Source organism: Bos javanicus, chromosome 19 (genome assembly GCF_032452875.1).
Source record: "Bos javanicus breed banteng chromosome 19, ARS-OSU_banteng_1.0, whole genome shotgun sequence".
NCBI lineage: Eukaryota > Metazoa > Chordata > Mammalia > Artiodactyla > Bovidae > Bos > Bos javanicus.
In genome coordinates this window covers 56,942,153-56,955,071 of record NC_083886.1, presented here as the reverse complement: position 1 = coordinate 56,955,071, position 12,919 = coordinate 56,942,153, and positions in this window count along the sequence as shown.

Below are 12,919 nucleotides of genomic sequence, written 5' to 3'. Positions count from 1 at the left end.
GAACACATACTTGTCTTTTTTTTTTTTTGACTGATGCTGAGGAGCAGGCAAGTCCCTGGCCCAGGCCAGCAGATGGAAGCTTCTCCCAAGCACCAGGGCTCCGTGGCAGAGTTCAGAGCCCTCCCTCCAACCCTTGACCCTCACCACTAGAAGGCTTTTAGACGTATCTTTGGAAGGGAACCAATGACTACCAGCTACCCTTTTCATCACACACAGGGCCTACCTTGTAATTACTGGGTAAAGATAAAATACAAGTCATGAAGAATCAGTATGGCCTCAAAGCAGAAAGCCTTTAGCACATCACAGAGTAAAATGCCTTATAATCTTATTATCAAAGAAGTCTTTGTCCTTCCTGCCTTTGGCCATTGGTAAAGGGGGCACCATCCCTGAGTGGATTTACCCACATCTGCGGCCAGAATCAGGCAGGATGTAGCTCAGTCAGGCGGCTCTGTTCCTGTTTTTTGCAACGATCTGTTTTTCTCCCATCTCAGCCTCTGATCTTGGGAAGTGGGTTTGTTCCCTCTCTTTTTATATGTAAATATAATTTTATTATTTTTTTTTATTTATTTTTGGCTGTGCTGGGTCTTCACTGCTGCATAAGGCTTTTTTCTAGTTGCGGCAAGCAGGGGCTACTCTCTCGTTGCAGTGCATGGGCTCTCAAGGCGCAGTGGCTTTTCTTTTTTTTTTTTTTTTTTTTTCCCTGGCTCCCCCTAGCTTGTCAGGCTACCTGTTCAGCCTGCCGAGGGTCTTCCCTGGGCTGTCCACTCCCCACCACATCTCTCTCCACAAGGTGTATATATTTCTGCATAGACAGTAGACAGATCTCCCAGGCTTGATCATTATAAAGGTAGGGGCCGTTAGTTCTACAAAATCCACCCCGCTTCTCCTTATTTATTCTCATTTCTCCACTTTTGCTCCTTGCTGTTGATAGTGCTTTTGTGTAGCCAGTCCTCCCTTCCCAGGCTCTATGGGGTTCCTTGTAGCAGCCAGGAGCTGTTCCATTCCCTGAGTTTGGGGGGAGTGTGGAAGTACTATTTGTCTGTCCCGCTTAGCTGGCGTTATTGTTTTATTTTTTGGTGATGTGCTAACAATAAGGCGTACACTGGGGTTTATTCCTTTGGCCTAAGAAGGAAGGGACCTCCATGGCAGGTGGGCTGGGTGTGATCACGGGGTTTGGGACCTGTTCCTGTCGGGAGTACCCGGCAGGAGCCCCGGGGTGCTCGTGGTTTTCTTCCAAATAAAATAAAGACGGGTCGCCATGCTTGGGTTTCTTGTCACTCATTTCTGCGCTGGGCACAAGGGAGGATGCGCTTGGCTGAAGGCCGAGAGAGGAGGCCTGAGGATGGAGGGATGGAGGCTGCTTTTCCAGCGACCCAGCAGAGGCCGAGAGGGTCGTTCGCAAACTGGATTTCCCCCGGCCCCCGCCTTAGCGACTAGTGGAGGGCGGGGGCCTTCAGCGCCCGGGAGAGGGAGGCGGGGGAGACGGCCACGACAATAGTCGCCCCCACGTCCCCAGGGGCCCGCCTCGGGCTGCTGCAGCAGTGCGCACCCAGCCGGCGAGGCCCGGCTTTTCTTGCTGTGGAGCACAGGCTTTAGGGCACGTGGTTCATTAGGGCACGTGGGCTCAGTGGTTGCAGCTCCCTGGCTCTAGAGCACAGGCTGAATAACTGGCGCATGGGCTTAGATGTTCTGAGGCATGTGGGATCTTCCTGGATCGGGGATGGAAACCATGTCTCCTGCATTGGCAAGCAGATTTTTTTTTTTTTTACCACTGAGCCCCCAGGGAAGCCCTGTTCCCTATCTTGGATAACACTCCCCAAGCCTATAACTTTGTTCTTCCTCCAGTCCTTACTGGCTATTACAAAGAAGCCATTAGTGAATCAAGACTCAGTTTAAAAAAAGAAGTGATCGGGACTTCCCTGGTGGTACAGTGAATAAGAATCCGCCTGCCAATGCAGGGGACGTGGGTTTGATCCCTAGTCTGGGCAGATCCCAGAGCAACTAAGTCCACCCCCAAGCCACGACCACTGAGCCTATATGCCACAGCTACTGAAACCTATACGCCTAGAGCCTATGTTCCACAGTAAGAGAAGCCACTGCAATGAGAAGCCCAAGCATCTCAACTAGAGAGTAGCCACCCCCCCCCCCACCGCAATCAGAGAAAGCACGTTCAAAGCAACCAAGACCCAGCAGAACCGAAAAAAAAAAGAGTTAAGACTTAAAAAAAAAAAAAAGAAGAAGAAGTGATAATGGGAAGGGGCTGACTAGGGTCAGGAGGCAGAAGAGAAAGGGATGCCAGTAGTTCAGAGAAAGTTCCAGATCAAAGAGATTTTTCTGTGAATTAGGTTAGAGTCCCACGGTCTACAGTGCAATCACACAGTGTTACCGTTTTGGAAGAAAGAACCTCCCCCGGTGCTCAGGGTGCAGGCGAGATAAGCAAACCCTTGAAAGAGCCGTCACTGCATTCCTCCCGGGTCCTTCCTTGGTGCCTCCGGACTCCCCTTGCCAGAGATGTGGGCCAAGGAGAGGTCCTGAGGGAAAAGATGGCACAGACAAAAGGAAAAATCCAGAAGCGAGAGCCATCAAGAGAGTCATAAAAATACTTTTAACTTGAACAAATGGTCTGGGGAGAGAAGGCGCAGGTCGCAGAGGGAAATTACATGCAAATACCACACATCCTTTGTATAAATAGCCTCAAGGCATTCTAACCATTTCCAAGCCTAGGATGCAGCCCTTGGGAGAACCCTAGGAGAGAAGCCAGCGCTTAAGGGTCTCAGGGGTTCCCTCTAATCATCCAAGGAAGGCAGGGAGGTAACAAGCCTGTGTATTTTTATCAGGTCTTAGCCCTTCTTCTCCACCTTGGGTCTAAGGGAGAAAGGAGAAGCCTGCGGGGAGGAGAACAGAGGGATGAGGAATTTCTAGGTCAGCTAGTCCCCTTGAGCCTTTAATTTTATTCGTTTTGGCTGTCCTGGTTTCAGCCCCGTCGTGCATTTTCCACCTTTTGTGACACATCCACTAATTTCAAAGATTCGCACAGATGCCCGTATCAGGAGGGGGAGAGAGAACTTGCCGGTGAAGAGCTCATAGATGCTGTCCTAATGGTAGCACAGAGTTCCCAAGGCAGCAGAGCCGGGGTGTCGGGGGCATGCCTCAGGGACCTGAAGGAGCTATGACAGGCTCCTTCTTGCCTGTTTGCCTTACCCTTCTGCCTGGGCTGGGTGACAGGAAAGTTAGAACTCTGGCTATCCTGAGTATCCAAAACATGGGCCCCAGGGACTACCCTGGTGGTCCAGTGGCTAAGACTCCATGCTCCCAAAGCAGGGGGCTCGGGTTCCATCGTCAGGGGGCTAAGATCTCACATGTCACAACTAAAGGGTTCTCATGCAACAACTAAAGCAAAGACCCCTGCCCCCCGTCCCCCGCCCCGAACCTGTACCACAGCGAAGATGGAAGATCCTGTGTGCCGAAATGAAGTTCTAGAGCAGCCAAATTAAAAAACAAACACACAAGGGCCCCAGTCTCAATGCATAGCCCCTCATCTCTCTCTCTCAGTCCTTGGCCCTTGGCTTCAGTGGATTCAAGCTAAAACCACAAGCAGAGAATTTCACATCCTGCTCCAGATGGGCACGCTAGGCTGATGGCGGACACAGGGGCCTGATCCTAAATGTTTTGGGACCCAGCAAACTGTTCCTCCGACAACCGAAAGCTCTCTGTTGAGGAAAATAACCTTGCCCACTAGGAAATCAGCCATTGGCCTTTCATATTTTTGCGTCTTGCCAAGTGTGAATTCCTCATTGTTAATTTCCTGCTCAGCTGCGTGCCTCTAACAAAGGGCAACTGTTTAGACTCCAGTTGGGTTTGTAGCTTCTTAATCTATTTTTCAAGTTAAGATTGAAATGAAAGACAATGTTTACACTTGCCCAGTGTGGCTTGGGTGGGGAGAGTGAGGTGCCTGGGGTGTGACCTTGAAGTTGGCACTCAGTGTCCCACAAGGCACCTCACCCTGCCTCCAGCCCTGCTTCCCCGGGGCCTCTGGAGAAAGGAGAGACCTGGGACATTAATCCCATTTAAGCACTCATTTAAAGAAATCAGGAGAGTTCCTTCTATTTTGCTTTAGTTTAGTCCCAGATTGTTTCTGTCAAACACTAGAGCCCTTAAGCTCATTTCGGTACATTCGCTTCTGCCTTCACTTCCGTGTCCTTCTTTTGGTTTTGAGCTCAGCCCCATCTGGGGCTGCACATGCTACGTGATGAAATCTGTGCTAAAGGAGGTGCCACTAACGTTTCAGCCCACTTTGGATCCGCTGCCCGCTATGCCTCCTCCGGGGGAAACACTCCAGGCAGGCAAAAAGCCCAGCATCTGTCACCTGCTAGCCAGATAAACCAGAATGTGGAAGAGGCAGAGCCGACAGCCTCCACACCTCTATGCTCAACTGCGGTTACTTAGAAAATCAAAGGAAGAAGCTGAGAACAAATTCTCTTCCTTCTCCCGGGGTTTCTTGACAACACCGAGTGCTGGCTGGAGCGTCAGGTCTAGAAGAAGGCGGAAGGATATGTAATCCAGGGCCCCTCACCTGACAGGTTGGACATAGCTCTAGCCTGGGGAAGGCAAGGGACTTGCCCAAGGTCAGGCCAGTGGCTGCCTGGCTCAGAACTCAGGGATCCCAGGCTCCGTGCTCCGGGCCTCGCTGTGGGAAACCCGAATTGCTGGTTTGGTGTGTTTATTTACAGGGTAGGTTGACTTCTAGTGCCAGGAGAAGAGGACAAAGCAGCGTGAATACATGTTCACCTGTTGGGATGCCAGGCCCCACACACTGTACACCACCCTCCCACGGAAGTTACCCAGTACTGAGCTCGAGCTCAAGCAGGGAGCAGCAGTCTTCCTACACCCTCCCTCTATCCCCCTGAAACTGGAGCTGAGGTCAGATGGGTCATTCATCTCCTCCCAGGCATGGAAACCAAAGGGCAGATGAGAAAAGAGGGTTGAGGATCACCCCTGAGGGCTAGATCAGATTCTAAGCAAATAGGTTAAAAGTGTCACATACACATTCAAGGTGCTTCCCTGCTAAAGTCTGTTGCTGCTGTTCAGGTGCTAAGTCATTCTGACCCCTTGCAACCTCATGAACTGCAGCACACCAGGCTTCCCTGTTCTTCACTATCTCCTGGAGTTTGCTCAAACTCATGTCCATTGAATCGGTGATACCATCCAACCATCTCATACTCTGTCGCCCCCTTCTCCTTTTGCCCTCAATCTTTCCCAGCATCAGGGTCTTTTCCAGTGAGTCAGCTCTTCGCTAAAGTTTGATCACCGACCAGTTCCGTGACTTTGTGTGTGTGTGTGTGTATGCTCAGTCATGTCTGACTCTTTGCAGCGCCCTGAATTGTAGCCCACCAGGCTCCTCTGTCCATGGAGTTTCCCAGGTAAGAATACTGGAGTGGGTTGCCATTTCCTTCTCCAGGGGATCTTCTCAACTTTGGATTGAACCCCCATCTCCTTCACTGGCAGGTGGCTTCTTTACCAACGAGCCACCTGGGAAGCCTGACTCCATTTACAAGACACATTTACTCCTGAGCTAATTGCTTATTCATTTAAGTGACACCTACTATCTTCACCAGGGGTTCTTCAAAGATTGTGTGTTGAGCCTGACAGAGTAATAAACAGAGATGCTACTCACCACCGTGGTTCTCAGGGTAAACTGCTGGAAGCCTCAGATTGCTATTATGTTCCACGAAGTGTATGTTTGTTATATTGCTTCGTTGTGTACTGTTACCTTTCCTAGTCCAAGATGCAATCTGTGTATGAAAAGAGATCTAGCGATTTCATTAGCTTCCCCTCTGGTTTTCCTGCCTCTCAATCCTCTCTCTTCTCATCCATTCTAAAAAGCACTCCCAGCTTAACTTGCCTGATATCAGCCATCATCATCATATACTCTTGCCCACGTACCTCCAGTGGCTCCCTGTTACCGTACACAAGATGGATATTTTATCCCTGAGCCCTTTTCTCCCTCTGCATCTCAGTAATCCCTGCTTGTACCCTGAAAACAGGGCCCTCAAAGGCCCTCTAGATTGGCCGTCTATGGACTGGGCTGTGTATCTGTCGGCCACTACTGTTAATTTCTCACTGGTGTGTCATCGGCTAAGTACAGAGAAAGCCCATTGGGTTGGGGGCCTGCTTTCTAGAGCAGATTATTTGGGATTTTGCCAGCCAATTGCTAAACTGCCAGTAGCTTGAAATTGGCCGTGATGGAACTATTTAAACCACAGAAACCACCAAAAGCTGCAAACCAGGGCTTGCCCCACACCCCAGAGCTGGTTTGCCAGCACAACCCCAGTCTTAGATTTCTTTGAATCCCTCAGAAGGACTGGGCGCATTGTTTCCCATATGTGCGTTCCTGCTCAGTCGTGTCTGACTCTGCAACCCCACGGACTGTAGCCCGCCAGGCTCCTCTATCCATGGAATTTTCTAAGCAAGAATACTGGAGTGAGTTGCCAATTCCTACTCAAAGGTATCTTCCAGACTCAAGGATTGAATCTGAATCTCTTGCTTCTCCTGCATTGGCAGGCAGATTCTATACTACTGAGCCACCTGGGAAGCCTGTTTCCTGTATGTGAGTCATTCAATAAATGACTTGCTAAATACTTACAAAGAATAATCGATTTTGAACAATGACGCCATCCAAGCAGTTTTGAATGCGTTATCTCATTTAATCTTCAAAACAACCCTGAAGCGATACGTATGGTTATTGTTCCCATTTCCCAGATGAAGAACCTGAAACTCACTCAACCAGGTGAGGGAGCAGGAACCTGCCTGAGGTTCACCCGAGCCTAAAGCCCCAGGTCTTACCCACAGATTACCAGTCCTACCAGCTTCCATGAGGAAAACCTGTCCCTCGGCCAGGCCTGCTGGTCACCCAGCCAGCAGAGTAGTTCTTTCTGTAGGGCCACCAGTGAAAAGGGCAACGCCTCTCCACGGTTTTTTTTAATATTTATTGATTGATTTGGCTGTGCCAGGTCATAATTGTGGCACGTGGGATCTTTAGTCACAGCATGTCGGATCTAGCTTCCTGACCAGGGGCTGAACCGGTGCCCCCTGCATTGGGAGCATGGAGTCTTAGCCACTGGACCACCAGGGAAGTCCCTGTAAGTTTAACCTACCTTCCTCATCCCACTTCCTTCTACCTCTTCTCCTTATCTGAATTAGGACCGTTTTCAACAAGCCCTTTGATACCCCTCCTAGGTCTTTCTTGGCCTTGAACTTCTCTCCTATAGACACTTTGGTGACGCCTGTGCTCTTTAAGAGCCTTCAGGTCTAGACAGAAATCCTGACTCCTTGCACAATCCTGTTTGATGACTGGGCTCTGTGCACAGCCTGGTCAGTAGCACGGCTCTGGTCTGGCAGCTCCCCAAGGACAGGTCATAGGATTTCCTCTGGCTGCTCTCAAGGCTTGATGGACATGGGTATTGCTGGTGACAAAGGCGCGTTCTGGTAGTTTCCCAGTTGTTGTGTACAACCCAGAGTTCTCGTTCTCGGTAGAAACTTCCTTCCTCTTTATGTGGAAAGCTGCCCTGTGTTTATTAACAGTACCCTGCTTGGTCCAGAGAGTGATCTATGTGGCGTGAGCTCTTGGGGTCAGGAAATAGCAAATGTCCATCATCTGCCCCAAGGTGCCCTGTGTTCCCAAAGGAGAAGGTACCTGTTACCACAAAACTTGAGACAAAAAACAAAAAACAAAACAAAACCAACCAGGGACTTTAAACAAACACTTCCCCTCCAGGACTTGCTTTCCCTTTTTTTTCTCCTTCCTCAACATACCCTGGCTTCCTGTGTTTCTGAAAATTTCTGCAACCTCAAGTAGCATCTCCTTATAAACTCCAGACCACTCCAATATTTCTCTCCATTTTGCTGAGCCCTGGTCCATTTATATTCCCTCTATGACTCTGTGATTTACAGAAAAGCAAGGAAAAATAAATCCATCCTCACTGCCTGACAGCCTGGTACCTGTGGAAGGGCCTCACAGAGGTCGTTTAGACACTGTTGATGTTCACCAGTCCCTCCTTCTCTACTTCTGGGTGTGTGGTGGATGGACTTGGCTGCTCCCTGGAAGTTAGGAGTAGCCATGTGACTTTTCTGGACAATGAACCTTGAGCAGAGGTGTACTACTTCTGCGCTAAAGCACTTACTTGCCACCCTCCAGCCCTCTCATTGCCAAGTTCTGGCTGGCGCACAGGGTCAGACAGGAAACGTTGTAGGCTTTGTTGTTCATTCGGCAACCACTATAGTTCAAAAGTACTCATAGATGAATCATAAGCAAATAAGTGTAGCTGTGTTCCAATAAAACTTTATTTACAAAAACAGGAGGCAGCCTAAGGGCTGTAGTTTACAAGACAGTGGAAGCTCCCATAGGCTGGATCGTTATATCACTGCCCAGAGGTCAGTTTTTCTTGAAAGTCACCAAACCACAGCGAACTTCGCATGGGTGACAAGTAAGGATTGTAGTTACCCCAGCATAGCTTAGCTTAACCTAATTTGAAGAGTCTTGGCAGCAACTTGAGGAAGGATGTACCATTTTTCATGGATAAAGGAAGTGATACTTTAGCCCCCTTCTCCCCCGCTGCCCAGCACAGATCCACTCCAACCCTTGCCTCTCCAAACTTAACATTCCCCCCTCCACTTCCCAGCAGAAGCTGGAGCTTCCCAACAGAAGCTCCAATGGGTCTTGCTATGAACTTGCTTTCAAGGTAACTCTTCAAGTCCCTTTCTGGACTTCCCTGGTAGTCCAGTGGTTAAGAATCCACTGCTAGTGCGGGGGACATGGGGTTCGATCCCTGGTCTGGGAAGATTTCACATGCCAAGGGGCAACTGGGCCTGTGGGCTGCAACTACTGAAACCCTCATGCCTAGAGCCCTGCAACTACAGAGTAGCCCCCCTATTCACCACAACTAGAGAAAGCCCTCGCACAGCAACAAAGACCAAGCACAGCCAAAAACCCACAAAACCAAAATTCTCTTCTTTCTCCTTTCTATCTACCCAAATCCTTCCCAACTTAGATTTCCCTCCTCCAAGGAACTCTCTTGGACTATCTCCTATGATTGCTAGTTTGGATCAGTGTCTCTGTCTGAGGTCACGAAAAAGAGCCAGGGATTTGTATTGCTCGGGGGCTCCGTTGGGCTCACCCAACAGAGTTAGGGGAGAGAGGGACTGGGCCCGGGCAAAGGTGAGTCATTTGTGCCCTGGAATCAATCTCTTAGACTCATAATCACCTTTGTCTGGAAATACATACACATAAAATTAAATGACAAAAAATAACCAAACAAGGGAATGCGTAATGCAAGTTTGAGGATTATGTGTCTGGGGAGGAAAGGAATATGCATTTGAGGAGAGGCATGGCTTGCAGAGGTAGTAGTCTTGAGTTCTGTGCTGGGTGCGTGGGTGATAGTTCATTCTGCTTCAAACTGTGCATAGGTTACACACAAACCTAATGCAGGATATAGTTCTCAAAAAAAAAAAAAAAGGTGTGCCAGGTTGGAAGCCTGTCTCAAACCTTAAAGTCAGTGGCAGTCATAACAACCGGCCTCCTCCTGTGTTTTAGAAGCATGGGTGGGGCTAGAAAGGCCCAGTGCCAGGCTCATCGATTTCTGTCCCATAGAAAGAGGCTGGTGCCCGAGTCCAAGAGGACAGCTGAGGACCCCAGAGAAGGAAGACCTTCCTAAGAAGGCTGTCTCCTGCCCTCTGGCCAAGGCCCCCCTCTGATGTTGTCCCTTCGAAAGGGTTGCCAGAGACCTACCTACCATAAGACACACCTGGCAACGGGAGGTGGGGCCGGCTTGTCACGGGGCTGGCAGGTGCAGGACTCAGAGTACAGACCACCAGTGGTGCTTCTGGGAAATGCCATTAACTCTGCTGGGAGTGGTATGAACTTTGTCCCTTGTGGACATGTGACATCTAGTGAAAACGTAATCTGGTATAAACCAGTATGAACTCATCCCTGAGGTCTGGCTTTGACCTTCCCACTACTTCCAACAATACAGACCAGTTTTTGTATCACTGAAGGTGGATTCCAGCGGGTGGACAGAGCTAGAAAGGAGCCGGCGATATTGAAGAGCATAAGCTCTGGGAGCAAACACGTGGACCTGGGTTCAGACCTCAACTGCACCCTGAGCGAACTGGTGACTTGGCCAATTATTACCTCTCTGACCCCGCTTTTCTTCTTTGTTAATTGGGGATAAGCACAGGCCTCACCTCACTGGGTTGTTGTATTAAAAAAGGTAATCCAAATAAAGAATAGCACAGAGCTGGGTTCAGGGAACATTCTCGACAGACGTAAATCTCAGTGACCACAGAGGGGGACTGGGATTTGCCTGGAGTAGACGTGTTACTGCACCAAGCCCCCATCTCCATTAAGGAAAGTTAGTCGCTCAGTTGTGTCCAACTCTTTGCAACTCCATGGACTCCTCTGTCCATTGAATTCTCCAGGCAAGAATACTGGAGTGAGTGGGTTGCCATTTCCTTCTCCAGGAGATCTTCCCGACCCAGGGATGAAACTTGGGTCTCCTGCATTGTAGACAGATTTTTTGCCATCTGAGCCATTACAGAAGCCCTTTCTTTAAGGAAAAAGACTAGAAAAACAAGGGGCCAAGTTTACCTTAACCATCATATAGTAGAAATAGCCTTGCAATACAGGGAACTCGGGTTCGATCCCTGGTCAGGGAAATAAGACCCCACATGCCACAGGGCTACTGAGCCCCTGTGTCGCAACTGCTGAGCGCTCTAGAGCCCACGGGCTGCAGCTAGAGAGAAGCCCAAACACTGCAACTGAGACCCACCGCAACAGAAAAAAAAAGTTAAAAAAAAATAGGTTGTGTCAAACAAGCAAGAGTTGGCAATTGCTTTAGAAGTCCATAAAAGGAGAGGCAGGCCTAACCTCCAGCCTAATCCAGCTGCCCCTCGAACTCTGTCTGCATTCGACCCCCTTCCCTGACACTACATCCCCTCCCATGATTCTTTCCTCTCAACATCTTTCTGCTTCTCCCGGCCACCTTGTCCTATTGTCTCGGTATCTTGAAGCAACAGTAGGGAAACAAGAAATAAGAATTTGAGGAGGGAGGGAAGGAAGGAAAGAAGGAAAGATCTAATCCTAGTGTTCCCATAAGTCAAGCAGTGACTTTGAATAAGTTCCTCACCCTCTCTGAGCCTCAAAGCCTATTGGAAGTTTCAAACCATAGAAGATGTTCAGGGGGTACAAAATTTCAGCAAGGGGACTGCATATGGTGGGTCTTACATACCAAGAGTCCTCAAGTTCCCCCTCTCGGTTGTTGTTTTGTTTTTTAACTTTTTGGCTGTTCTACACAGCATGTGGGATCTCAGTTCTCTGACCAGGGGTCAAACCCGCGCCCCACTGCATTGCAAGTGTAGAGTTTTAACCACTGGACCGCCAAGGAAGTCCTTCTCTCAGTTCTGTTGGATCTGTTTGGGTCAGAGAATAAGAAGTAGAGAGGAAGAAGAAAGAAATAGGAATGGAATGTACATCAGAGATGCCTGGGAATGTCAGTTCTCCACCCCTCCCCCATGATTGCCCAAGAGAGCAGATGCCTCCTTTTCCTCATCTGCGGCTCATTTCTTTCCAAGCAACCCCTGTGCAAGTCCCAGTGCCCTTGATGGCTCTTTGTGAGCCCCACTGAGGTGACAGTACAGCATTAAGGAAGGTAGTGTGGTGTAATGGTTAACCACAAGGTTCTGGAACTACACCGGCTGATGCTTCACTCCAGCATTTACTACTGTGACCTTAGGTAAGCTCCTCCCCTCCTCTGTGCCTTAATTGCTTCGCTTGTGAAATGGAATTCTGGATTGTCGTGGATTGAAATGAGTTAACAGACAGTAAACTCTTTGAAAGACTTCCTTGGTGGCTCAGCGGTAAAGAATCTGCCTGCCAGGCAGGAGACTTGGGTTTGATCCCTGGGTCAGGAAGATCTCCTGGAAAAGGAAATGGCAACTCGCTCCACTATTCTAGCCTGGGAAATCCCATGGATCGAGGAATATGGTGGGCTAGTCCACTGGGTTGCAAAGAGTCGCACACCACTGAGCGACTAAACAACAATAAACTCTTCAAGAGATGCCTGGCTCACCAGAAATGCTTGGTTAATTGCAACTGTTGGTGACGATCCAGCGATTTATTGTTGCCTGTCTCTCCACCAATTCAGGACTTGCATTCCCAACATCCTTGTTATCTGGACCCCCGTCCCACCTCCCCTGCCCCCGAGGAAATACTAGCTAAGACTGTTTCTCCTAGTTGTTGTATCTTGGCTCTTTCTGTAGCCTAGACCATTGATGTAACAAGGATTTTGTTCCTTCCGAGACTACTACTGTACTTTATTCGCTATTAATGGGCATGCTTTTATTGCTCTGTTTTGCCTGCTGCGCTCTGTCCTCTCGGATGAAAATAATAATACCTTCGGTTAATAACACCTTGCACTTGGGGAGCTGCTTTCGTCCCAACAGCTCAAAGCCCTCTACAAACATGACCTCATTCATTTTCCCTGTGCTCCCAGGAGGGGGGCACTCCTGTTTCCCAGCCTGAGAAGGGGAAGCCCTACTCCTATTCATTGCCAAACAGATTCTCAGAAGCCAAAGTATTGATTAAGCATCTCCACTACTCACAGCTACAAATCAGAGGCAGAATTCTGTTGCTTTCTCTGCCCAAGTTGACTTTATGTCCACAGCAGATAACCAGAACGGCTCGGGGGCCTGGTCTTCCATGCCTCTGCTGGGCGTCTACAGCTGTGCCCTGCAAATGGTAAACATTAAAGAAAGCTTCAGAACAGACCACATTGATACCCAAGAAAAAATAGCTTTGGCAATTTTGGTGTTTTCAGGACCTGTGTCTTCCTGGAAATGGCAACCGACTCCAGTATTCTAGCCTGGA